The sequence below is a fragment of the Rhineura floridana genome, chromosome 14 (assembly GCF_030035675.1).
Source record: "Rhineura floridana isolate rRhiFlo1 chromosome 14, rRhiFlo1.hap2, whole genome shotgun sequence".
NCBI classification, from domain to species: domain Eukaryota; kingdom Metazoa; phylum Chordata; class Lepidosauria; order Squamata; family Rhineuridae; genus Rhineura; species Rhineura floridana.
In genome coordinates, this window is record NC_084493.1 from 259991 (window position 1) to 286540 (window position 26550).

The following is a 26550-nucleotide window of genomic DNA, read 5'->3' on the forward strand; positions in this document are numbered from 1 at the left end:
GGCAGTCGCGCGGAGGCTCCGGCGGGCCATGCCCCCTGGGGGCGGTGCGGGGGTTGCCATGGCGACGAGGAGCCACGCGCCCCCGCCTGCCTCAGGCGAAGCAAGAAGGGGGCGGGGCTCGGCTCCTCGCACTTCCAACAACAGCCCTGCAAGGGCGTCCTGGCGAGGTCCGCCTCCGCTAGAAGGCCACACACACACAGCAGCCCCTCCTCAGAAGGAAGGGCTTCTGCACAAGGCAGGCTGCCGGCAGTCGCGGCATCATGACTAAAGCATCATCTGTTGAACACACCCGAGGAAGGGAGGGGGCGAGAAGGATGCCCCACAGAAAACCTGCCTGGGCCACATTGACGCAAGAGAGCAAGTGGGGGCAGCTGTGGCACTGCCGAGGGTACTGGACTACAACTCACGTTAGCAGGGGTGTAATCGTCTGGGGGGGGGGTCTTATACGCCTTACCTTTTTGGGAGCAGAGCCCCTACGTCTCCAGTAACCTACAAGGATAACCCTACCAGCCAATCAGCATGAAAAGGGAGTGTGTTAGCCACTGAGAAGAGTCTTCTAAAGCGCTTCCTTGCCTTTCCTGCTATTGGAGCCAATCAGAGTGAAAGGTGAGTCAGCTACTGAGAAGACTCTCCTCAGTAGCTAACACTCTCCCCTTTCCTGCTTATTGGCTCCTAGGAATGTCTGTTGCTGTGAGAGAAGGCATTAACAAGGATCTCACTCTCAAGTTCCAGCAGCAAGAAGGGGGAGGGGTGTCGCTGCAACTATGACCATCATGGAGGGACCCTGCACTTCTGAATTTGCCACTACATCATTGCCCTTTAGTTCAGGTTCACACAAGGCAGCAGCAACTGCATTGGCTTGCTTGGAAACATTTTTCTTCCCCATATTGGGTATACTGTAGATTTTTAATCTGTATCTGCTGAGCGGATGTTTTTGTCTTGAAGTTTTATTATATCAACCAATCTGAAATTGCATATAAACAGTGGTAAACAAATAAACTAACTAAATGAATGACATAGGCAAACAACAGGAGTAAACTCCCAGCAGCCAGAATGGCCAATGGTCAGTGATAATGGGAGTCAGAAGGCTTGCAGCCTCTAGCAGGCCACTGCTGGGTCCCCCTCTCAGAGGTGGGAAACACCAACAGGCTGCTATGCCTCCAATTACAGTACCACCACCCCTCCAGAGATTATATAAACTCCCCAAAGAGAGAGCACCAGTGGGCGGTCAGGGAATGCACCATGTGGCCCGTTGAGTTTAAAATTAGACAAAGGGAAATGAGAGCAAACAACTGTTACCTGCACGACTACCCCCTGGCCAGTGTATGCACAGAGTCAAGGGTTCTTGCTTTCTCTCCGTATCTACACAGAGTCCTTGTCTGTCAAAAGTTAGTTCACCTAAATTCACAGGTCATCAACAGCAGTTGTCCAGTGTAGGCGGAGAATAGAGGAGACCCCACTCAAGAATTCTTGAGTCTTGGTAGGTACAGTACCAGAAATTCTCTATTTGGGAGTCGGAGTTCAGACAGCAGAACAGTATTTATTATTATTTATGCTATTTATTCATATCTTGTACATTGGAAAAATGGACTGTCTTCAAGTCGATCCCACCTTATGGTGACCCTATGAATAGGGTTTTCATGGTAAGCAGTATTCAGAGGTGTTTTTACCATTGCCTTCCTCTGAGGCTGAGAGGCAGTGACTGGCCCAAGGTCACCCAGTGAGCTTCATGGCTGTGTGGGGATTCGAACCCTGGTCTCCCAGGTCGTAGTCCAGCACCTTAACCACTACACCACACTGGCTCTTGTACATTACAGTGAATAAATTGCATTCCAGGTGGCATTAGCCATCATTGCAGAAACAGAAAACAGAAAAATAGAAATATATATATCAGCACAAAAGGAATTGCTGGATATCCATTTAGCATCAAAGTATAAGATTCTGAAGGCACATCTTAGTTAAAACAAGTTACAGTAGATGAAGGACTGAGTTAAAGTCTAAGTCATATAACAGAGCCAAAGTTGCAAAGGACATGGAAATACATGCCATGATACATTATCCATCAGATGTCATAGAATAGATGAGTGGTTCTGCTTTCAGAGCTGAGTGGCCCTGAATGCTATAAAACCTGGCCTTTTATACTCTTTCTTTACAAAAGGAAGGCATGTTTCCATAGTCTTATCTGCTTTTTGCTACTTCGGATCAGGCTCTCAACAGATGCTCTAGATGAGTCTTTCTTCTCAACTAGTATGTTTAACGTGACCATATACGGATTTCCCCTTTCTTCATCTTTATTGTTTACATTGGCTATCTGCCCAAACCTGTTATCTTGTACCTTACTCAACTTCATGAGAACGTAATGCTTTGTCTATTCCAGTTGTTTCTCAGGAAAATTACAGCTGTAGTCAGGAGACAGAGGGGAAAAGGGGAGCAGTTTCCAACTACTCCTGTTTTACTCCTGTTGGCTCTTATGTGCAAAGCAAACTTTAGAAACTATTTCAATAAATCTTAGGCATCTTCTAAGCATATGTAAATGATTTCAGCTCATTATATGCACGTTTTAAACCATAATCTGGGGCTTCCCATTACACAACCAACAACAACATGATACTCCACAGGTGGATTTTCAAATAATGAATAGACAAAGGGAAGGAGGTTGGTGAAAGGACACTTTGCACAAGCAGCCTGGCCTATGTTATGAAGCACCCCTAAAAACATACTTGGGATTTCCTTTTGCTATGATATTCTGCAACTCAGAAGGAAGAAGAGAGGCCTCAAGAGAGGCTCCATTACAAGCATGCACGTTCTAAGCAAGCAAGTCACAAGAACATTTGGTAAAGTCATTGTCTCCTTTCACAAGAGGTGATGCTTTTCACCTTGCCAGCAGGAGGTCTCTGGCTACACAGGAGAACCCACCTGTGTGGGGGGGGTGCAGAGGGCACAAGGTCCACATTTCTTGTTGATCCCCCTCCCTGCTTTGCCTTCTATCCTCAGCTTTCCTTTGCTGCTGCGCTGAAGAGATTTCTACCTCACCATTGTTGACTTCAACAGACCCACGCCTCACAGAATAAGGAAATGTATCAAACTCTCTCAATCCCCTCAGCTGGCCAAATCAACCACTTCTTTAAGGCAGCAGGGACCACTCCCTCATGCAATGAAGCATTAACCACACTCTGAACCCAACCAGGCAAACCCCCTCACCTAGATTTAATAAGCAGGGAGGGACAGGGGTCGAGAGAGCACGTGGTTGGACGTGGAGCCACCAACCCCTTGTCCTCATTGGCTGACTGCATAAGCATCATGCACCCCTATCCAGAGGAGCCAGATAGTCTGATACCAAAGAGAACATCTTGGATAATAACTGTTGAGCTGTGTGTAATTTGTGTGCTTAGTACTTGATGGAACGCCTCTCCTGATATGAACCTACCCGTACACTGCGCTCAACATCGAAGGCCCTTCTCCGGGTGCCCACTCAGAGGGAAGCCCGGAGGATGGTAACAAGAAAAAGGGCCTTCTCAGTGGTGGCCCCCGAATTGTGGAACAATCTCCCTGATGAGGTACGCCTGGCGCCAACATTGTTGTCTTTTCGGCGCCAGGTTAAGACCTACCTCTTCTCCCAGGCATTCTAGCATTTTAGCATTTCAGTATTGTAGCATTTAGCATTTTAGTGTTTTTAGTATTTTAGTATTTTAGTTTAGTATAGGGTTTTTTTTGGAAATTTAATGAGTCATGTTTTAAATTGATTAATGTGTGGTTTTAAATTGTATGTTGATATTTTGATGTTGTGAACCGCCCAGAGAGCTTCGGCTATGGGGCGGTATAAAAATTTAATAAATAAATAAATAAAAATATTAATTTCATTTAAAGCAACACCACAGCAGCAGAGTAACAGCAGATGTTGAAATGCGAGTGTGCCAGTGTGTGCGTGCGTTTACCTAAGAAAGCAGGCTTTTACCCTGCATCAGCATCATTGAGACTGGAGACTTAGTAAAATAAGAAAAGCTACTTTATTTATAGAAATACATTGTAGATAGAAAGGCAAACCTAGTTCTAACTAACTAAGTTGGAGGCGTAACGCCCAGGTGCGGGAGTTAGCCCCATGCTTTGAGAGAGCAGAGACAAAGGGATGTCTCCTCTCTCCTGGACAGTAGGAGAAGGAAGGAGTGGAAAGGGCAGAAGGAGGAGGGGCAGGTAAGCTTCCCTAAAGACGTCACAGTCTAGGGACAGAAGGAAGTCAGTTAGAGCATCACAGGTAAAGGTAGTCAAGCCTATCCATCTAGAGGACCCTAGCTCTATCTCCCTTCTGGAACATAGACAAAAGAATAAAACAGGAGTTGCTCTTGCCCCACTTCCAACAATAACAACCCAGGGCCCGGCAATAGAGTTACTGTATGCACACCAAAGATCCCATCTGGCCCATCTCACAAAAGACAGCAACTGGCCTGTCAGGGCATGACTACATGGCAACAAAGTGCCAGGCTTAAGATTTCCACTGCTCAGAGAGGAGACAACATGCAAAACACGAGTCACCTCCAGCAAAACATTTCCATTGGCCACACCTGGAAGGTGAATGGGTTGATCTGCTGATCAGTTGCTGAACTTTGAAGCTGAATTTAAAAAACAAAACACACTCAAGCTGCTCCCACCAGGTTTTATAGTAAAAAAAAAAAGGGCAGGATCTGACTGGCGTCGTGTGCCCCATTTCCAGAAGAGAGAGGTGGAGACACCGTACTGGAACCGGCAGAACAGGGAGTGTGTCTCTACCCTGAGTCGGGTATGAGGGAAATGAGGACTAGTTAGCTCTGGAACTCTTTGGAGCAAGTTCTTTGCTGCCAGGAACTGTCCTTGGTCCTGCAGATTCTGTTGCGATCCCTGCCTTTACATCCTCATCATTGGGCCAAAAATGGAAAGTGGGAGGTGCATAATCAGATCTCCTGGCATCTTTTCCCTCCTATACTGCAAAGTAGCTCATGGTTGCCAGTTTCCCAGGTAAAATGGTGCTGGGGGATAGGATTACCCCTTTCTGCTTGTCCCATGTCCTCCCCCTCTGAAAAAGAAGTGGGAGACAGATGCCTGTATTTCCCTCTTCCCTCCTCCCCGCCCAAGTGGGGCATATCCTAGCATGTGGAAGATCACTGCTAGTGGGGAAGGGATGGGGTGGGGAGAGAGTGTGTTAAAAACCATCCCTCCAGTGTTATTTTCCTGGTTAAATTAGCAGCCTGCTTCAGGAGTTTTGAAGAAAAAGATTTGGGAGACTCAGTCACACAAAAGAGCTCTGAAGGTGGGTCAGGCCGAAAGGAGCCCATCTAGTCCAGCATCCAGTGGCCACTCAGGTGCCCCGAGTGACCCACAAGCAAGGCGGAAGGGCACCAGACCGCCCTCCCGTTTCCCAGCAGCTGGTATTTCACAGGGTAGTTAGTTACACAGTCTTCAGAACTATTAGACAAGGACGGAGCCGCCGCCTCTGCGATTTGGCCTGAGCCCCTTTTGAAGCCATCCGAGTTAGTGCCCATCGCCACTCCTTGTCCCAGGGCATTCCCTACGCTTAACTATGTGCTGCCTGAAGAAGTTCTTCCTTTTGTCTGACCTGAATCTGCCCACATTCATTTCATTGGTTGACCTTGGGATCTAGTTTTTTGAAAGAGAAGAAAGGTATTTCTAGCCACTTTCTCCACACCAAGCGTAATTTTACGCCCTTCAGTCACGTGCCCCCCTTGTCTTTTTCTACACTAAATAGCCCCGGATGCTTCTTCATGGGGAGTTGCTCCAGCTGCCCTTTTCTGAACCTTTTCCAACTCTGCAATATCCTGTTTGAGGTGAGGCGGCCAGAACGGGACACAGAATTCCACGTGTGGCCACCCTGCTAGTTTGCACTTGGGGGTCTCCCACAGACCCCTGCTCCTTGGGTGGACAGTGCTTGCTCTGCGCCCCCGGCCTCCCCTGGTGGGGGAGGGACTCAGCCCAGCCTACTGGCCAGAAACCTCCCGTCCTTTGCGGGGCGACCCCAGCTGCCAGCGGAGAGGGAAAAGAGGAATTATGGGGCGCTGCGGGGGGGTGGAGAGAGGCACTGAAGGAGAGTGCTTTGGTTACCGTCAGCGTGCACCTGCTTTGGGGACCGGAGTCCATGGCGTCACTGGCATTTGCCCAGAAATCTGTGGCTCCCCAGAAGGTGGCCCCCTGGACGGTCCCAGCGGTGGGGGCTGGGCAGCAGCAAGCCGCTCCGGCTCTGGGCCGAGCCATGTCGGTGACAGAAGGACACCAGCCCAGGCCGGCCTCTGGTCCTGCCCCTGGCAAGCGGCCCAGCCAGAAGGGCGCTGCTCTGCATTGCGGCCAGGCGCTGCAGCTGGGGGTGGGCGGAGAGCCCCCGGCCTTGGCTGGGAGGGAAGCGCAGCCCGGCGGCAGGGGCGTCTCCTCCGCGCAAGGCGCCCGCGGCCTGCCAAGGGGTGCCCCAGGAGGGTCCTGGGCACCTGCTGTCCGGGATCAGACCCCGGCGGGGCGGGGGGCGGTGACAGGGCAGCCGGGCCCCTGGCAGGGAAGCCCACGAGCCAGCAGGACAGGCGCCTGGAGGGGCCAGAGGCAGCCCCCCGGGACTAGCAGCCGGGGGTGCCGGGGGGCGGGGCGGGGGCGGCTGGCCTGGGCTGGGGGGCAGGAGGAGAGCGGAGAGGAGCTGCGGGCACTCTTGCCCCGCCCCCAGCCTGCCCCGCCCCAGAACCACCTCCTCCTCTGACTCCACCCCCGCTTGCGTACCAAAGGGGAGGAGCCGGCGGCGGCGTACCTACCGTGGGACAAGGCGGGACTTGGGCGGGCGGGGCGCAGCTACGAGTATTCACGCCCCAGCGTCTCTGGGTCACGTGCGCTTGGCAGAGTTGTTTAATAGGCGCGCGCAGGCAGCCCCTTGCAGCATCGGCAGAGTTGGCCTCCGGTTGCCATGGGGACTGCGCCGCCTGAGCTGCGGCGGCACCGGCACGCGCTGCTGGCTGTGGTCGGCGAGATCGGCACCGAGTCCGAGCGGGAGTCTCTGCGCCGGAGCCTCGAGCGCGGTAAGGCGCGGGGCGGCGGCGCGTTCAGCACCCTGGAGAGGGGCTCCTCCTTCTCCGGGGCTCCTCGACCCCGCAGGCGTCCCTCGGGCCGGGCAGGGTTGAAGGCGCAGGACCCTCCGCCCGGCATCCCGGCGGCCTCGGGCGAGTTGCAGGCCTGCGCCGCCGAGCGTGGTGCTGCTGCGCTAGCTCTGTTCCCGGGACCCCCGGACCCTCCAGTCCACACAGGCCCGGCCCAGGCAGGCAGCCCGGGGAGGTGGGTCGCCCGGCCCCCAGCCCCTGGGGAAAGCCCTCTGGCGAAGCGGGAGCCGCTGCCTTCCCCGGGCAGCAGCTCCCGGGCGGGGGTGCCGCCTCCTGGCTCCTCCGCGTGGACACCCACCCGCACGCGGCGTCTCCCGCTCGCTGGTGCATTGGGCCCCAAGCCCCATCGCTGTCCCGCCTGCGGGCCCGCCCAACAGGTGTCTGGCCGCGTAGTCGCTTATTCTCGACGCGCAGTGCCCTGCAAGGCCTTGGCTCTCGTCAGTGGGATACTCTGTTCCTCTTCTGGCAACCGAGAATCGCATTCGCCTTTTTAGCTGCTTACTCATGTTTCGCTGGCGGCCCAGCCCTTCTTCTCACATGTTCGACTGACTCGCCAGGTGTCCCCCGTCCTCTGCTTGTGCATCTTATTCTCCCTGCCTAAATGCTACATTTTCCTGTGTCGTTCATTTTGTTGCTTTGGCCCAGGTCTCACAGTCATCTTTAATCTGGTTGATTGGGTATCATCTGCTCATCTGATGAGTGTTCCTTCTCCTTTCCCACAGCTTTTATAAAGATGTTGAGCCACTGACTACAAATGTACCCAGCAGCAGCAGCAGCAGCAGCAGCAGTAGTAGTGTCTAGTGCAGGGGTGTGGGGAAACTGAAGGCAGCCTTCTGGGGGCTGCATGCCAGTGCTGGGAGGGGCAGAGGCAAGAGTGGGGGGGGTCAACAGACATGACAGCAGAGTAGGCTGCAGTCCTGCCACACACAAGGCAGAGGCCTCTCCACACACCCTACGCATCTCTCCGTCCAGTCAAGGAAGAGGCCTTGCCTCAGCTCAAGGACACATTCCAGCCTTGAGGCAAAGCATTTGTGGAGGGGCTGGCAAACGGCCCTTGAGGAGGGTTGTGGCCTGGGGGGGGAGCCCCAGCAGTTGGATACAGAGACCTGGAAGGCCCTATCCTGTCCCTGGGTCTGGGACTCTCCAAGCCTGGTCTAACATGCATTTTAGGAGCCTTTCACAAAAAATATGGTGGAGGACCTTGTTGGAACATCTGCACCCCAATCGACCAAGCTAACTGTAAAAAAGGGGGGGGAGATAAAGTTAGACTGGTGTGACTTTTTCTTAAGAAATCTCACTTGCACAGTGTTCCTGATCCTTGAACTAATGGGACCAAGCAAACAAAAAACATGATTCCTGCATATAATTATTACAGGAAAGGGCATAAGGAATGAGACAGTAGTCATACCCTTAATATTGCTCCACAACTGGAGTGGAACCCTTCTTGTCTGTGTCCTGCAGGCAGAACAGACATGCAACGCCCACTGACCATTTTCTGTGTAGGCAGGAGGTGAGGTCGGCTCCTCTTCTCTGCAGCCTGGAGGGTGTCACTGGTGCTTGCCTGGCTGCTGCCAGCAAAATGGCCCATACTGGCCCTCCCCCAAGAATGCTAATCAGTGTCATGGGATTGACACTGCAGTGTTACTCAAGGACCTCCCAGTTGCAGCTCTGATTTGCAAGAGTGCCTGGGAAACTTTGTAGCCACTTATGGGAGAGACCAGACCACATATTTCTCTCTGTACAGAAGGGAAACAGCTGCAAGCAAGCAGATGAGCTTGGAGCATGGCATGTTGCTGAAGGTAGAGAGGCAGATGGCTGTGGCGGCAGGCTGTGGTGGGAAGCAGGTGCTGCAGTGCATCTTGTCTTCCTGCTATTTTCTGGACCCCTCCTCTGCAGTGAGTGCTCAACAGGAGCAGAATTAAAGTCCCTCTTTGCAAATGGTCTTCTTCCTAGTGAGGCCACCATACAGTGTCTTCCCCCAGCCTTGTGAATGGTGAGCAGGAAGCGGGTGAGGGCCCTTTTCCTAACTAGTAAATACAACCCTTTTGACTCTCCTCTGGATGATCTTGTCAATCTGGATGGGCCATTTCAAGGGAGTGAGTGAGGAATTGCCATTGTCATTGACTTCTCATTCAGACACTTGGAAATCACTTCCTTCCTTCATATTTTATTCCCCCCCTCCTTCGGCTTGGCTGAGCCATTCCATATTGCATGGTTTGTGGAGAGGGGCTGCTTTCTCTTGTTTTCAAGTGACAGATTCAAGGCATCCTTTCCAAGGTTTGGCCGGTTACTGATGAGCTGGAGGCAGAGCAGTTAACCTGTCTTTAAGCTATCTGCACGGAAGGGCATAGATTTATTCTTAACTAATTTGTTTCAAAAATGTATATTTAAGGAAGTTTCTAAAGCAGTGTACAATACTTTGTAAATTATGTAAATGAATCTGATTTTTTTAAAACTCAAAAGAGCAATGGGACCAAAATAAAATGGACAATCTGACATGCAAGATAAAACAGCCTGTGCAAAACTTAGCAGATAAGATCAAAATTGCTGTTTGTGAAAAGTTCGTACAAATCAAAAAGCTCTTTACTTAGCCCAAAAAACTTAGCAAAGCTGCTGTGGAACAGACCCATCTTGGGAAGGCGTTCCATTGATGGGACACCATCACTGAACAGGTGAACCATCATTCTTTCCAGCTACCACCTGCCTCATCTCTGCAGGCCAGGAAAGGGAACTGAAGAAGGACTTGCATGGGAATGGGTAGTCTTCCAGGTACCCAGGTCCTCAGCTATAAAGGGCTTTAAAGATTAAAACCAGCACTTCTAATCTGCCTGTGGAAAAATAGGAAGTCTGGAGTTGTTTTGTAACTGGTATATTCTGTGGTATATTCATATATTCAGCAATAACCTAGGTAGCTGCATTTTGCACTCATTGTTGCATAATTTCTGCATAATCGTCAAAGGTGGTTTAATGTACAACACATTTGTACATCATTATTATGGATGGATGGCCAGAACATGGGCAATAGTGGTCAAGGCGCCTCTGTCTGTGGAGGGGTCACACCTGGTGAACCAGCCTCGGTTGATGCTGCAGATGGCCCAGGATCATCCAGCAATGATCAAGGGGGTGGAGCAACTCCCCTATGAGGGAAGCTTGCAGCATTGGGGGCTTTTTAGTTTAGAGAAAAGGTGAGTAAGAGGTGACATGACAGAAGTGTATAAATTAAGCACAGCATGGAGAAAGTGGACATGGAGAAAGTTTTTCTCTCTCTCATAACACTAGAACTCGTGGCCCTCCAATGAAGCTGAATGTCAGAAGGTTCAGAACAGACACAAGGAAGTACTTCTTCACACAGCACAAACTGTGGACATCACTCCTTCCAGAGGCAGTGATTGCCACCAACTTAGATGGCTTTAAAAAAGGATTAGACAAATTCATGGAGGATAAGGCTGTTAGTGGCTACTAGCCGTGATGGCTATGCTCAGTGGTATGCTTCCAAATACTAGTTGCTGGAAACTGCAGGAGGGGGGAGTGCTCTTGTGCTCAGGTCCTGCTTGCAGGCTTCCCATGGGCAATCTGCTTGGCCACTGTGAGAACAGGATGCTGTACTAGATGGTCCATTGGCCTGATCCAGCAGGCTCTCCATATGTTCTTATGATAGCCACACTATTGGAAGGTTCTGACAGCACCCCAAAGTTCTGGAATTGATTCTTAAGGGGAGTATAATTCCATCCAGAACAGGCTGAAACTGCCTCCCTAAGATGAAATGCCTCCTCGCAGCAGCTCTGTCTTGTCTGGACTCTCACTGCATTAGCCCTCATCCAATCCATTACTGACTCAGGCATCTGTTAAGAACTTCCAGCCCTTCTCATAAATCAAGGAAGAGTTGGGTGTCCTTAGCACACTCCTCAGGCCCAGTATTTCACTTCTGTTCGGGTATGAGCTAATTCAGTCTAGCAGCACCATGATAAACTGAATATTATGGAGCATCATGAGGAAATCTATTTTCTGTGGAGTATCAGTTACAATTTATGCAACTGACATTAGCATATAGTAAAATCAAATTTTATTACAGTCAACAGACCATTGAATCATCAGATAAAAACATATTATTACAACCTCATTTTAGAAAACATAATGGAATGTATATGAATAGGTAAAATAATACTAATAAAAATTGCAAAGGACCAAAGAACACACAGGTGATATGGAGACTATCAAACAATAATTGATGGTCTAATATGAATAGCCAAATTCAAGAATTTGGCAACTTGCTCCATGATTAACTTAATCATAAAAGGTTAACTAGAACAACCAAGGAAAGGTAACGGAGCATATTAAGTCATTCCTGGACCCTTGATAGTTACTGCAGTGAAAAAGAACATGCAGGATGGATTCACCCTCTGTGTTGTTGCAGGGGAGAGCCAGTGTGGTGTAGTGATTAGAGTTTTGGACTATGGCCTGGGAGACCAGGGTTCAAATCCCCACACAGCCATGAAGCTCACTGAGTGACCTTGGGGCAGTTACTGCCTCTTAGCCTCAGAGGAAGGCAATGATAAACTCTCCATTTAATCCTACACTCTGCTTCCTGTTTTTTAACCAGTTATCAGTCCACAACAGGACCTCTCATTTTACTCCATGACTGCCAAGCTTATTCAGGAGTCTTTGGTGAGTTACTTTGTGAAAAGCTTTTTAAAAGTCCAAGTACATAATGTCAACTGGAACACCTCTATCTATGTGCTTGTTGACACTCTGAAAGAACTCTAATAGGTTAGTGAGACAGGATTTACCCTTATAGAAGCCATGCTGGTTCTGCTTCAGCAAGACTTGTTCTTGTATATGCCTGGTAACTTTATCTTTCACAATGTTTCCATGAGTTTTACTGGAACAGGCATTAAGCTAGCCAGCCTGTCCCTTCCAGGATCCCTCTCTCTCTCCCTTTTTTAAAAATGGTTTTACAGTGGCCACTTTCCAGTCTGCGGGTACAGATGCTGCTCTTGTTTTTGTTAGAAGATGAACAATTTAAAATTCAAGTTCTTTGAGAACTCTCAGGTGCATGCCATCCAGCAACTGGCAATTTGTCAGTTTTTACTTTGTCTATAAGGCCTAGAGGTTTGTTTCTCGTCACCACCATTTGCCTCAGTTCTTCAGACCCCCTTCCTGTTGAAGGAATGCATATGTCTAGCCTAGAGAAGAGAGCTGTGAAGCAGTATGACTGCCATGTTAATAAATCTGAAGGCTGTCACACAGGTGATGGAGCAAATTTGTTTCTCCAGAGAGCAGGACCTGAACTAACAGTTTAAAATGATGAGAGAAGATTTTTATTAAACATTACAAAGAACTTCCTGATAATGTGAGCTCTTCAGTAGTGAAACAGTCTGCCTGGGAAAAGTGGTGGACTCTCCTTCATTAGAGATTTTTAAGCAAAGGTTGGATGATGGAATCCTGTAGGAGTGGACTGACAGAGATTTGAACTAGGTGGCCATTTGAGGTACCTTCCATTTTCTTAAGTGTCCAAGTTACCTTTCCTCTTCTGTCAAGTGCTCAAGTTGGTGGTTGGGACCAGGCTCCAGACATTCTTGAATAATGCTGATTATCTGGGCTAATTTCAGTTTCATTTCCAGCCTAGTTTGGGGACTGTACTGTAGCTGCTTTGGTCAGCTTAATTGCTGATGTTTGATGGGAGAAATACATAGCAAGTACAACTTTATTCTCTCCACTGTTTTTGACCATGGTATCCTGCTGGGTTGTCAGTCTGGCAGAGGAGTTGGAAGCACCATATTCCAATGGCTCTGCTTCAGGTTGGACAGATATCAGAAGGCCCTGTTGGGAGACTCTTGGTCTGCACTGCACCATGGCACCTGTGCTACAGGGTTCCATAGCACTCTTGCAAAGATCTGCACAAATTGTGGGGAAGTGGCTGTGGATTCAGAGTGTCATCAATATGCTGATGGCACTGAACTTTAATTTTTATTAACTTTAATTCTCTTTTTAATCTAATCAAGTGTAGTTGTGGATGTCAGAACCAGTGCCGAAAGTTGGTCATGGGCTGGATAAGGGCTAATAAACTGAAGCTTAATCCAGATAAGACTGAGTTGCTGTTTGTCGGTTGTTTATCCCACCATAAAGGTTGTGTTCACTGGTTCTAGATAGGGTTGCACACCTCCATTAAACATCAGATTTGCAGCTGGGGGAGGTGCTTACAGATCTAATCTGAGCATTCAGATCTGTTTAAGAGAAGGCATGCTAATGGTCTTCAACTATCTGAAGGAATATCGCACAGAAGATGTGATGTAGGCTTGCTCTGTTGCTCCAGAGGGCAGGACTAGACTGAATGGGTAGAAATTGCAAGGAAACAGGTTTTGGCTAATTCATAGGAGAAACTTCCTAACAGTGAAGAGATTTGACTGTAGACTGGGCTCTCCTTTACTGGAGGTGTTTCAGCAGAGGCTGGGTAATCATCTGTCAGGGATGCTGTCACTGCAGATCCTGCATTTAGCAGAGGTTTGGACTAGCTGGCCTCCAATGTCCCTTTAAGCTCTGTGACCCATAAATTTATTTATTTATTTGTTTGTTTGTTTCATTTATAAACCGCCCATAGCAAGTAGCTCTCTGGGTGGTGTACAAAAAGGTTAAAATACAATAAAATAAACACTTTTCATCAGCTTTGGTTGGTATGCCAGCTATGCCGCCTCCTAGAAAGAAATATCTCCCCACTCTTTATCTGTGCTTTTATAACATCCCATCTTGTTTACTACAAAGGGTTATAAATGGGGCTACATAACAACAGCTGTGTTGGTCCAGACACCTATCTTTAGTCCCACAAAGGTCAGACCAAAGGGGGCCTAGGAAGTCCAGTATCCTGTTTTCCTCAGTGGCAAACGATGCTTCTGGAAGCTCCCAAGCAGGACATGAGGGCAGCAGCCCTCTCTTGCAGGTATTCTCCGAATGCTGCCACCAACCCTGCAGGCAGCATACAGACATCATGGCTAGTAGCCATCAATAACATTATCCTCCATGAATGTGCTTAATCCCTTTTTAAAGCTGTTCAGATTGGTGGACAGCACTACATCTTGTGGTAGCAAATCCCTTAGTGTTTAACTCTGTGAAGCCCTACCATATCAGTGACTACTGGCCACAATGGCTATGTTTTGTCTCCACTGTTGGGGGCAGGATGGCCTTGAACACCAATTGGTGAAAGTCACACGTGGGGAGAGTGCGGTTGTGCTCAGGTCCTGCTTGTGGGCCTTTTCCCATTGGGGCATCTGGTTGGCCGCTGTGAGGACAGGATGGAGGACTAGATGGGCCCCCTTGGGCCTGATCCAGCAGCCAGGCTCTTCTTAGGCTCTTATCGTTCTACTTATCTGAAGGAACCCATTTTCTTGTATACCTCTTCCCATGTATTGACGTCTCCTGATGTTTTCTATGAGCTACAGTGAGCCACTGTAAGAGCGAGAGGCTTTTCAGAAATAGTTCCCCAGCTGTGGAATTTTCTGCCCATGGAAGGTCACATGTTGTCCATTCTCCTCCTCTGTATTGGCTTCTAGAAAGGGCAAGACAACTTTATTTCAGATTTCTTAAATGAGTTGCTGGTTTTATTGGGCCTCATAATGTTTATGGATGTGATTCCTTGACTTTAGATAATTTTACATTAGTATAAAACTCTGCTAAATAAAATGCGGGTCACACAGGCCCATTCTTCAGATTAAGGTAGTGTCAGGTGACTGAAGCAAATGGTATGTATGAAGGAACCCTTTATGGAAAGTACTGACGAAACTCAACTCATGGGCCTGTAGGTGACTTCCATCGTACAATCAGAGCAGCTGCATGGATTATCTGGAGAGGATGAACATGTGCTTGGAAGGACAGATTGCACCCTGCTGGGAGAGGAAGGTGATTAACCTTGGCAGATTACATGGATTAAAGAGCAAACTCCAAGGATGTCAGGGTGGTCAAGGGCTTTGGAAAAGTGATTAGAGTGTAGAAGCTTGGACTGTTGTTGGACTCTCACCCAGGGAACTCTCACACAGGGAACAAAGCAACTGATGCACAGAACAGGACTCTTGCTCTTGTTGGGTGGTGAAACCCATTCCCTGCCCCAAGATACAGGCCCAGGCCTACCTTTTTCTGAATCACAATGTACAAAGGCGACTTTGGTCTGTCTCTTCCAGGGCAGGATGTGACACAATTCCTCTTTCTTTCTTTCTTTCTCAACAGGTCTTCGCTCATGGGACATTGACCTTCATTCTTGTGACCTGAATCAGCAGCTGAGACTCTTTGTTACACGTCATCTTGCCCATTTTTCATCAGAGGTCAAAGGTCAGTGCCCATCTTCTTTGTCTTGATTTTTGAGATTCTAGTTGGAAGTTGTGAACAGAGGTGCTTCTAGGTTTGAGGGGGTCTTGAGTGATGTGCTCTTTATCTCCCTCCCAACTTGGCCACCACACTTTGATGCTACAGCAAGGGAGACTCATGACTGTAATGTGTAAAGATGACAAAACCCTCGACAGAAGGGGAAATGGGGTTCATTTGGGTTAGGATGGGAAACAAATAAAAGAAAAATAGGAAGGTTTCTAAAGTGACACACAGAATCATAGAGCAGTAGAGTCGGAAGAGGCCTAAAAGGCCATCGAGTCCAACCCCCTGCTCAATGCAGGAATCCATCTTAAAGCATCCCTGCCAGGTTGCTGTCCAGCTGCCTCTTGAATGCCTCCAGTAGTGGAGAGCCCACTACCTCCCTACGCAACATGTTCACCAGCATATCAAATACTAAAATAGCTTTTTAAAAAATATGTGCTTCCACAGTGCAAGATAACAGCACCTCTGTTTCTAAAGGGCAAAACAAGGTGGCAGGATGGGTGGGTAGGACTGATCCCCTCTAGGAAGGCCAAGAACCTATTTCCAGCAGAGATGTAGCCTGGATAAATGTTTTTAACTTTTATTCTGAGGGTTATGGCACAGCCAGGGTGTGTGGGGGTGGGTGGGGGGTGGGGGGGTGGGGGGTGGGGGTGGGGTGTGTGTGTGGGGGGGTGGGGGGTGTAGGTGGGAAGCAAACTTCCAAATAAACTATAAAATAAAAGGATGAAGACTACCAAGGGAAAAAAGCCAATAAAACAATCCCCCAGACAAGTTGGATATAAGTATACACTTTCATTTCAGAGTGACAATAAAATATATGCATGCATTAGTTACATTGACGTCCTCCCTTTCCTTGAGCGAACTAAAAGCAGCAGACATCAGCAGGGGTGGGCAGAAGGTAGAGCAGGATCTGCTGGTAGATCTCTGGAAAACTTGCAGTACATCAGCAAGTTGTTTCTGACTCCCACTTGTTTAACACTAGCAGCAACAAAATGATTTGTTCCACCTAAATTAGGCTACTGAAATGAAGAAAGTTAGCCATGTATGAAATGAGTGTGAGCTCAGTTCCATTCTGGTACTGAAAAGAAATTCCTAGGCTCAGCATATGCTCAGAGGCATGCTGTTCTTTCTTTCTAACTTTGTCTTTTGCATCTTGCTCTGGTGGGAGATCTTGTTCTAGTATTTTATACTTGCAGCAACCCTGTAAGACAGGTCAAGCTGAGAGTGACTGGCCCAAGATCACCCAGGGAGGTTCCTGGCTGATTGGCAGTTTGAAGCTGGGTCTTCCTGGTCTTAGTCCAGTACAGTAACCACTCTACTGTGCTGGCTCAGGAAACTGGATGCTTTTTTGTGTGCAAGGCAATAAATGTTAAATGACCTTTATAGGAAACTGTTTATAAAGCACCCAGGAATGCCACCTGAGGACACATTCCAATTTTTCAGTGTCTGTCTTTGGACACGGCACCCAGAACTGAACATAAGAAGAGCCTGCTAGATGAGGCCAATGGCCCATCTAGTCCAGCACCCTGTTCTCACAGTGGCCAACCATGGGAAGCCTGCAAGCAGGACCTGAGCACAAGAGCACTCTCCCTCCTGCAGTTTCCAGCAACTGGTATTGGTCGTGGAGCCAGAGCAGAGCCGTCGTGGCTGGCAGCCATTGAGAGCCTTCTCCTCCTCCGTGAATTTGTCTCATCCTCTTTTAAAGTCCTCCCACTGCCTCTTGTGGGAGCTAATTCCATAGTTTAACTCTGCGCTGTGTGAAGGAGGACTTTTTTTTCTGCCCTGAATCTTCCAACATTTAGCTGCACTGGATATCCATGAGTTCTAGTGTTATGAGAGAGGGAGAAAAACTGGGCATAGTATTCTAGGTGCAGCTTGACCAGTGCAGAATAGAAAGGAACTGTTGCTTCTCATGTGTTGGACTTTCTGCTTCTGCTTATGTAGCTTACGATAATCTATTTTAACAGCTGGACCACAGTGCTGGCTCATGTTTGGCTTGTGATTAACCAGTAAAAAGACCTAGATCTTTTTCACATGAACTGCTGCCAAGCTAAGTCTCTGCTATACTAGTATTTGCACCAAAATGCAATTCATTATTTCTGTTTAATTTCATCTTGCTGGTTTCAGCCCAATGTCCCATCCTGTCCAGATCATAGACTTTTGATTCTGCCTTCTATAATAGCTGTCCCTCCCAGCTTCATGTTATCTGCCTATTAGATAAACATGAGCTCTAAACATTCATCTGAGTAATTTATAAAAAGGTTGAATGTCATTGGGCAAGGACAGAGCACTGTGCCACTCCATTGAAGACCTCCCTCCAGTATGCTGAGAGCCATTAATGAGCATGCACTGGGCACAGTTGTTCAATCGGCTGTGAATCCACCTATCATCCAGACCACATGATTTAACAGTTTATTAAAAGAGCGTTAGTGTGGCATAGTGGTTAGAGTGTTGGACTATGACCTGGGAGACCAGGGTTCGAATCCCCACATAGCCATGAAGCTCACTGGGTGACCTTGGGCCAGTCACTGCCTCTCAGCCTCAGAGGAAGGCAATGGTAAACCACCTCTGAATACCGCTTACCATGAAAACCCTGTTTATGTTGGAATATGTGGTTCAACTCCAACTTGTGGGTTGAGGCTGCATGGGGTTAAAAAGGGTAGCTAGAGAGGAGAGCTCCTGATTGCTAGGCTAATACCTGTCCTTTGATCTCCTGCTCTCTCTCCCTTCCTGCTAGACTGATATGCAGAGGATGTTGACCACATCTCCTTCCCTCCTTCCTTCTTCTTCTTTCTCTTGAGAGGGGAGCAGACATATTCCTTTGTCTCTCCCTCTCCTCAACCATGAGGGCAAGCACTGGGCTTAGTTTTTGCATCTCCAACTTAGCTGTTTGCATCTAACTGATATAGGACTCTTTCCTATCAAGTATGTACTTCCAGAATAAAGTAGTTATTTCTTATTTTAAAGCTTAAAGTCTCTGCCTGACTAATTTGCAGGGAAGGTAGAATCTTTAGCAAAGATTCAAACACACACATAAGCTCACTCAGAAATCTCCATTCCCAGCATCGCCACTCTCCGACAGTTTATAGGGTCACCATGAGTCAGAATCAACTTGAAGGCAGTCCATAACAAGGATATAATGGGAGACTGCCAAATACTTTGCTGAAATCAAGATATATTTGTTGTGATCTGCTAAACTAGTAACTTGATCAAAAAAGCAATTAAAGTATCTTCTTGCCAATCATGGGCCGTGATATTCTCATACCATTTCTTCCACCTTTCTCCCCATGTGTGAGAAGACCAAGATAAACTTTGCATAAGAGACAAGTTTGGGAAAGCAAGCATGTTGAGTTGCAGCCCCACTGTGGGGAATTGTAAAATAAAGGCTCCCCTCACCTTTTGTGTGCCTGGTTAGTAACTGTCATGTGATCCTGAAAGGGGAAAGTGTGTTGAAGTACAGTACTTGGGCAGGAGCAGAGGGCCCAACCAGTGTATCCTCCCAACAGAGAGAATTCCAGCATGCTGGCCCTCTCCTCTCCTGCTTCCTGCTGTTCCAGATGAAGGACTGTTCCAGAAATACAGTTCATACTGAAAGGCACTTATGCATGGGGGAGAGATGGGAGACATTAGAACATCTGCTAGTTTGTAACTTTTTGCCCCCTTCCCTTGCTTACCTGTGTGGGGTGCTCTGGCATCTACCACTGTCAGAGTGGAGCAGAGGGCGCTGTTGGCCGTTTGTGTCCGGAGAACACCTGCTCTTCCTAGGAGTCTTGAGGCCAGGCTGTTTGTGATGAGCGTCCCCCATGTTGCTGTGTGAGTGTGTGCTTAATTTAGTTTAAAGCAGCACAACAGCAGCAAAGAGTAACAGTGGATGTTGAAATGCGAGTGTGCCAGCGTGTGCGTGCGTTTACCTAAGAAAGCAGGCTTTTACCCTGCATCAGGATGACTGAGACTGGAGACTTAGTAAAATAAGAAAAGCTAGTTTATTTATAGAAATACATAGTAGATAGAAAGGCATACCTAGTTCTCACAGGTAAAGGTAGTCAAGCCTATCCATCTGGAGGACCCTAGCTCTATCTCCCTTCTGGAACATAAATAAAAGAACAAAACAGGAGTTGCTCTTGCCCCACTTCCAACACCCCATCGGTGCAAAGTGCTCTTTCTCTGTAATTTCAACCCCCAGACAGCTCTTGTGTGCTCAGTGTTAGTCTCCTTGTTGGGGGTTTGTGACCTGGTGCTGGTGTGCTGTGACTGAGGGTGGAGCTACCCAAATCCTATACTCTGCTGTGGTGCAGGTGGAGAATAGGGGAACTTTGTGCTCCCCCCCCCATTGATTTCAGTGGATTGCAGTTTATTCATGCCTGAGGCACAATCCACAGGAGTGGTCAGCGTCTGAAGAGTCATAGGGTTAGCATATGCTTGACCCTCCCGCCCCAGTCCCACTCAGTTTGCCACCCTGTTCGGGCTGCTTGACAGCAATACAGATTAACCCACATGCAGTTGCAACCATTGATTCTTGCATTTATGCTGGTGTCTCTTCTGCCAGCGTCACAGGGCTTCCACCATATGTTGCAGCCACTTCTCTTTATAGGGTTGTACCCTAATCTAGGATAGAAAGAAGGGCAATAAAAAGTGAAACAGAGCATCAAGAGGAACGGGGGGAGAGGTGTTCTTTAGTGATTTCTTGAAGACAGCTAGAGCTAAAGCCAACTACTTAAAGGAGGAAAGCTGGGCCACAAATGCAGAATAGCACAAGCTATGGAAGTTCAGTAAGATGAGTGCGTGCTTGATCTGCAGAGAGACCAAAGGGGAGAATGCAGGCAAATAAATAAAGTTAGACAAGGAACATCTGGAAACGGTAGAGAACCAACAGCCCTTAACCAGATCAGAAAGGGACGGTGATGGCAAGACTCTCTAACTTGTTGGGAGAGACTGAAGAGTAATGTTGCCAACTGAAACTGAAATATTAAGTTGGAAATGATGGTCTGGCATCCAGAGAGATGTAGCTGGAAATATCAGGTGATCTGATCCAAACCAAACCAGCCATCCACATTAGTAAATGGCAAATTGGGACAGCCATTTCAATGAAGACTTTCAGGGACTGCAATTGGGGTTTTTTGGGGGGAAGGGCTGGAACTCAATGGCAAAGCATCTGCTTTGCATGCAGAAGGTCCCAGGGTCAGTCCCCAATGGCATCTGAAGGCAGGAGGTGCTGCTTATCAGTATAGGCAGGACTGAGCTAGATGGACCACTGGTCTAACGCAGTATAAGGCACTTCCTGTGTCCTATGCCCTGACCATGGTTTCACTTCCCTCCTTTAAAACAAGCTGTTTGAAAGCCACTGGCTCTGCTGGTGACTTAAGAAGGGGGAGCAAAGGGCTGGCTGGTACCATACTTGCTGTATCCCAGAGTGTACTGGGATGCTACTGTCATTCTAGGGTCAGTGTCCTGACCTAGACACAAGTGAGAGCCTTTGGAGCACAATGAACTCCTCTGGGTGGAACAGGAGTCTGCTAGCCAGTAGCTGGCTGGAGTTGCAGGACCTTGGACAGCTCCAAGCAGACAACTTGTTCCTCAGATCTTCCTCCGTACCTGAGGACTGGAAAGAGGCCAATGTCATGCCACTCTTTAAAAAGGAAGCCATGGGGGATCCCGGAAATTACAGGTCAGTCTCTGGAAAGCTGGTAGAAAACATTATTCAAGATAAGATAAACAAGCTTGTAGTGAACCAAGCCTTACCGAAGCAGAACCATCACAGCTTCTGCAAGGGTATGTCCTGTCCCACTAACGTATAGTAGTTCTTTAAGGGTGTTAACCAACTTGTAGACAGAGGCTATCCAGTTGGCATAGTGTCCTGTTCTCACCAGGCTCCTCAGGAGGCAGGAAACGTCCCTGCCTAATACACTTGAGGGCAACACCAAGGCAGCATCCAGGCCAGCCCAAAACTGGAATCCTCAACAACAAAGGGCAAGGCCAGAAGCAATGTCAGAACAGTCCAAGGTCATGAGCCAAGCAGTCTGTGGGCAATGCAGGGCAAGGGCAAGGCAAGAGACAGGTGTGCAGTACTCCGAGGTCAGGTCAGGAGTCAACAGGCAATCAGCAGACAGGTCACAGACAGAGCAGGTGTACAGACATTGTTCCAGCGGCTCTTCCAGCCTAGCACTGGGGTTTTTATGCTGGGGCTGCTGGAACCACACCCCAAACCTCAGCTGACTCCCATTGACCACCTGCAGCCAGACCTTTATTCCCAGTAAATCCTTTACTCCCAAGGAGACCGGGCCTGCAGTCCATCACTTCTCCAGCGGGAATTTATTTATTTATTATTTGATTTATATCCCGCCCTTCCACCCAGCAGGAGCCCAGGGCAGCAAACAAAAGCACTAAAACACTTTAAAACATCATAAAAACAGACTTTAAAATACATTACAACAAAACATATTTAAAAACATTTTTAAAAGCTTTCAAGACATCTTTTAAAAAAAGGTTAAAAACATATTAAAAAGCAATTCTGACACAGACTGGGACAAGGTCTCAACGTAAAAGGCTTGTTGAAAGAGGCCTGTTTTCAGCAGGTGCTGAAAAGATAATGGAGATGGCGCCTATCTAATATTTAAGGAGAGGGAATTCCACAGTGTAGGTGCCACCACACTAAAAGTCTGTTTCCTATGTTGTGCAGAACGGACCTCCTGATAAGATGATATCTGCAGAAGGCCCTCACCTGCAGAGCGCAGTGATCAACTGGGCGTATAAGGGATAGGAGGGTCTTTTGGGTATCCTGGTCCCAAGCTGTCCCAATCATTTGAGGCAACTCCTATCCCTTGGCACCCATTCAGCCTTGATGTCAGAGGCCAATCTTGCCCGGGGTGCAGATGGCCCATATGCAGCCTCATCATAGGACCCACAGAGGGAACCTGAGCCAGAGCTGGGTCCAAGATTGGAGCCTCCTGGTCTGGCTCTGATGACGACTCTTCTGGCTGGGACCTGACACACAATGCACTTGGACTTTCAAAAAGCTTTCGACAAGGTGCTTCACCAAAGACTCCCGAGTAAACTTAGCAGTCATGGAATAAGCGGAGAAGTCCCCTTGTGGGTCAGGAACTGGTGAAGCAGGAGGGAGCAGAGGGTGGGAATTAATGGACAGTTCTCCCAATGGAGGGCTGTAGAAAGTGGAGTCCCCCAAGGATCGGTATTGGGACCTCGTGTGCTTTTTAAATTGTTCATAACTGAGCTAGAGTTAGGGGTGAGCAGTGAAGTGGCCAAGCTTGCTGATGATACTATATTGTTAAAAAAGGATTCCAAAGAGCTCTAAAAGGGCCTGAGTGAATGGGCAGTAAAATGGCAATTGCAATTCAATGTCAACAAGTGTAATGTTATACATATTGGAGCAAAACAATCTTAGTATATATACTCATGAGGTCTGAACCGGCAGTGACTGACAGGAATGAGACCTTGGGGTCATAATGGATAGCTTGATGGTATTGACCCCATGTGAGGCAGCTGTGGAAAAGGGAAATTCCATGCTAGGGATTATTAGGAAAAGTATTGGGGGGGAAACTGCCAATATCATAATGCCATTAAACAGCTCCATGGTGTGACCGCATTTGGAATACTGCGGATAGTTCTGGTCGCCTCACCACAAACAGAATATTGTAGAGCTGGAAAAGGTTCAGAAAAGGGCAACCAAGATGAACAAGGGGATGGAGCGAGTCCCCTATGAGGAAAGGTTGCAGCATTTGGGGGTTTTTAATTTAGAGAAAAGGCTAAAAAGAGGTGACATGATAGAAGTACATAAAGTTATACGTTGTGTGAAGAAAGTGGCTAAAGGAAAGTTTTTCTCCCTCTCTCATAACACTAGATCTTGTGGACATCCAATGAAGCTGAATGTTGGAAGATTCAGGACAGACACAAGGAAGTCCTCCTTCACACAGCGCAGAGTTAAACTATGGAACTCGCTTCCACAAGAGGCAGTGATGGCCACCAACATGGATGGCTTTAAAAGAGGATTAGACAAGTTCATGTGGGATAAGGCTATCAATGGCTACTAGCCATGATAATAATAATAATAATAATAAAATTTTATTTCTAAGCCGCCTATCTGGCCGCATGAGCGGCCACTCTAGGCGGCGTACAAATTAAAATAACATACAATATATAAAATACACATATAAAACCGGGAACCTTAATACAATTTAAACTAAGACCACCCATAGCCATAACAGATAGGGATCTAGTAGGCCTGCCTGAATAGCCAGGTTTTCAAAGCTTGGCGAAAACTCAGCAGGGAGGGGGCATGGCGGAGATCATAAGGCAGAGAGTTCCAGAGGGCGGGGGCCACAATCGAAAATGCCCTCTCTCTGGTCCACACCAGCCTAGCTGTTTTAACTAGTGGGACCGAGAGAAGGTCTTGAGTGGCTGATCTCGTCAGGCGGCTCATTTGTTGATGCTGTAGGCGTTCCTTCAGATAAACTGGGCCGAGACCGTATAGGGCTTTAAAGGTTAATACCAACACCTTGAATTGGGCCCGGTAGACAACTGGTAACCAGTGTAGGTCTTCTAACACTGGAGTGATGTGATCATGGCGACGGCTGTTCTTAATCAAACGTGCCGCCACGTTCTGTACCAGCTGTAATTTCCGGACCGTTTTCAAGGGTAACCCAACGTAGAGCGCATTACAGTAGTCCAAGCGAGAGGAGACCTGGGCATGCACCACCCGTGGGAGGAGATGAACAGGAAGGTAGGGTCGTAGCCTCTGTATTAGATGTAATTGATACCAAGCTGCCCGGCTCACTGCCAAAACCTGAGCCTCCATGGACAGCTGGGAATCAAGAATGACCCCGAGGCTGCGGACCTGGTCCTTCAGGGGCAATTTTACCCCATTGAGCACCAGGTCTATATCTCCTAACCTTCTCCTATCTCCCACAAACAGCACCTCGGTCTTGTCAGGGTTTAGTTTCAGCCTATTTCCTCCCATCCATTCGCTTACTGACTCCAGGCACTTGGAAATGGTCTCCACAGCCATCTCTGGTGAGGACTTAAACGAGAGATAGAGCTGGGTGTCATCCGCATATTGGTGACACCGCAGCCCAAATCTCCTGATGATGGCTCCCAGCGTCTTTACATAGATGTTGAATAGCATGGGAGAGAGGATAGAACCCTGTGGCACACCACAATTGAGAGGCCAAGGGTCTGAAACCTCATCCCCCAATGCCACCCGTTGATGTCTATCTGAGAGATAGGAACGGAACCACCGTAAAACAGTGCCCCCATTCCAATTCTCTTCAGGCGATCTAGAAGGATACCGTGGTCGACGGTATCAAAAGCCGCTGAGAGATCCAGGAAGACGAGGAATGTATGTTCTCCCTTATCCAACGCCCTCTTTAAATCATCCACCAGAGTAACCAAGGCTGTTTCAGTTCCATGTCCAGTCCTGAAGCCCGATTGGAACGGATCCAAATAATCTGCTTCATCCAAGTGTGTCTGTAACTGATTGGCCACCACTCGCTCGATCACCTTGCCCAAGAATGGTAGATTAGAGACTGGGCGAAAGTTGTTCAACTCTTGGGGATCCAAGGAGGACTTTTTCAGAATGGGCTTTATTACCACCTCCTTGAGGGCTAATGGCACTGCCCCTTCTTCTAAGGAAGCATTCACCACTGCCTTGATCCCTTCGCTCAGTTCCTCTTTACAGCCCAAAATGAGCCATGTAGGGCAAGGATCAAGCAAACAAGTGGTCGGCCTCATAGTAGAGAGCACCTTGTCCACTTCCTCAGAGGGAAGAGGCTGAAACCGATCCCACCGGACCGGAATGCAACTGGCCGACTTTGGCATACTGCCTGTATCCACGGTATACGGAATCGTGCTCTTCAGGCGCTCAATTTTATCTGCAAAGTGTTTGGCAAATGTGTCACAGGCGGCTTTAGAATGTTCCATGGGTTCCTGCGCAACTGGACCGACCAGGCTTCGGACCACTTGGAACAACCTCCTGGGACAACACTCTGCAGACGCAATAGAGGCAGCAAAGAAATCTTTCTTTGTTGCCTTTGTTGCCACTTGCTATTGCTGCTCTAACCAGTGTCCGATCGCCTTTGGAACGAGATTTCCGCCCCCGGCGCTCTAGTCGTCTCACCTCCCGTCTCAGACCTCGCAGCCGTGGTGTATACCAGGGTGCAGTCTGAGTTCTATTCAGGGGGAGAGGACATTTCGGAGCCACCCGGTCTATAGCCCCGGTGATCTCCCTATTCCACTCCGTCATCAGGGTTTCGACCGGGCGACCTTCAGACAACTCCAAATCTCCCAGCGCATTCAGGAATCCCTTAGGCTTCATCAGGCGTCTGGGGCGGACCATTCTAATAGGTCCCTGTCCCCTGCGGAGGGTGTGCGGCATTGAGAGATCCATGTTTACCAGATAGTGATCTGACCATGGCACGGGTTTAGCAACAACGGCCCCCACTTTCAGAGCACTTCCTCGCCCTCCCAAGACAAACACAAGGTCAAGAGCATGACCGGCTACATGGGTGGGCTCAGTATTACTAAGGTGCAGTTCCCAGGAAGTCATGGTTTCCATGAAATCCCGAGGAGCTCCTATGAGAGCCGCCTCGGCATGTAGATTAAAATCCCCCAAAACCAATAGGTTGGGGGAGAGGACCCGCACACCAGAGACAACCTCGAGCACCTCGGTCAGGGAGTCTGCTGTGCAGCGGGGTGGGCGGTACACAAGCAGAATCCCTAAACTGCCCTTTGAGCCCAACCTCCAGTACATGCAGTCAACAAACTTGGTCTCGTGGAGGGGGGGTCTGGCAAAAATCAAAGACTCCTGATAAATAACTGCCACTCCCCCTCCCTGCCTACCAGTCACAGGCAGTATGTTTCCAAATACCAGTTGCTGAAAATTGCAGGAGGGGAGAGTGCTCTTTGCACTCAGGTCCTGCTTGTGCACTTCCCAAGGGCATCTGGCTGGCCCCTGTGAGAACAGGATGCTGGACTGGATGGACCACTGGCCTGATCCTGCACAGCTCTTCTTACGTTCTTATGGTGAGAGAGCTATACGATAGTTATTGGAGAGTTAATGGTGGAGACA

The 26550-nt window shown here is 48.4% G+C and overlaps 1 protein-coding gene across 2 annotated transcripts in view; it reads left to right on the forward strand.

Moving 5' to 3' along the window:
- The first annotated feature begins 6935 nt into the window (after positions 1-6935).
- The window catches only part of MAP1A (microtubule associated protein 1A), a 51937-nt gene continuing 32322 nt past the window's right edge, over positions 6936-26550 (forward strand). Inside the window, exons 1-2 of one of the 2 annotated variants that reach the window (XM_061595102.1) lie at positions 6936-7040; positions 15333-15434. The gene's annotated coding sequence lies outside the window, so the exon portion shown is untranslated. Of the gene's footprint in view, positions 7041-14939; positions 15009-15332; positions 15435-26550 lie in introns of those variants that run through there. The other variant, XM_061595103.1, reaches the window with a different exon arrangement.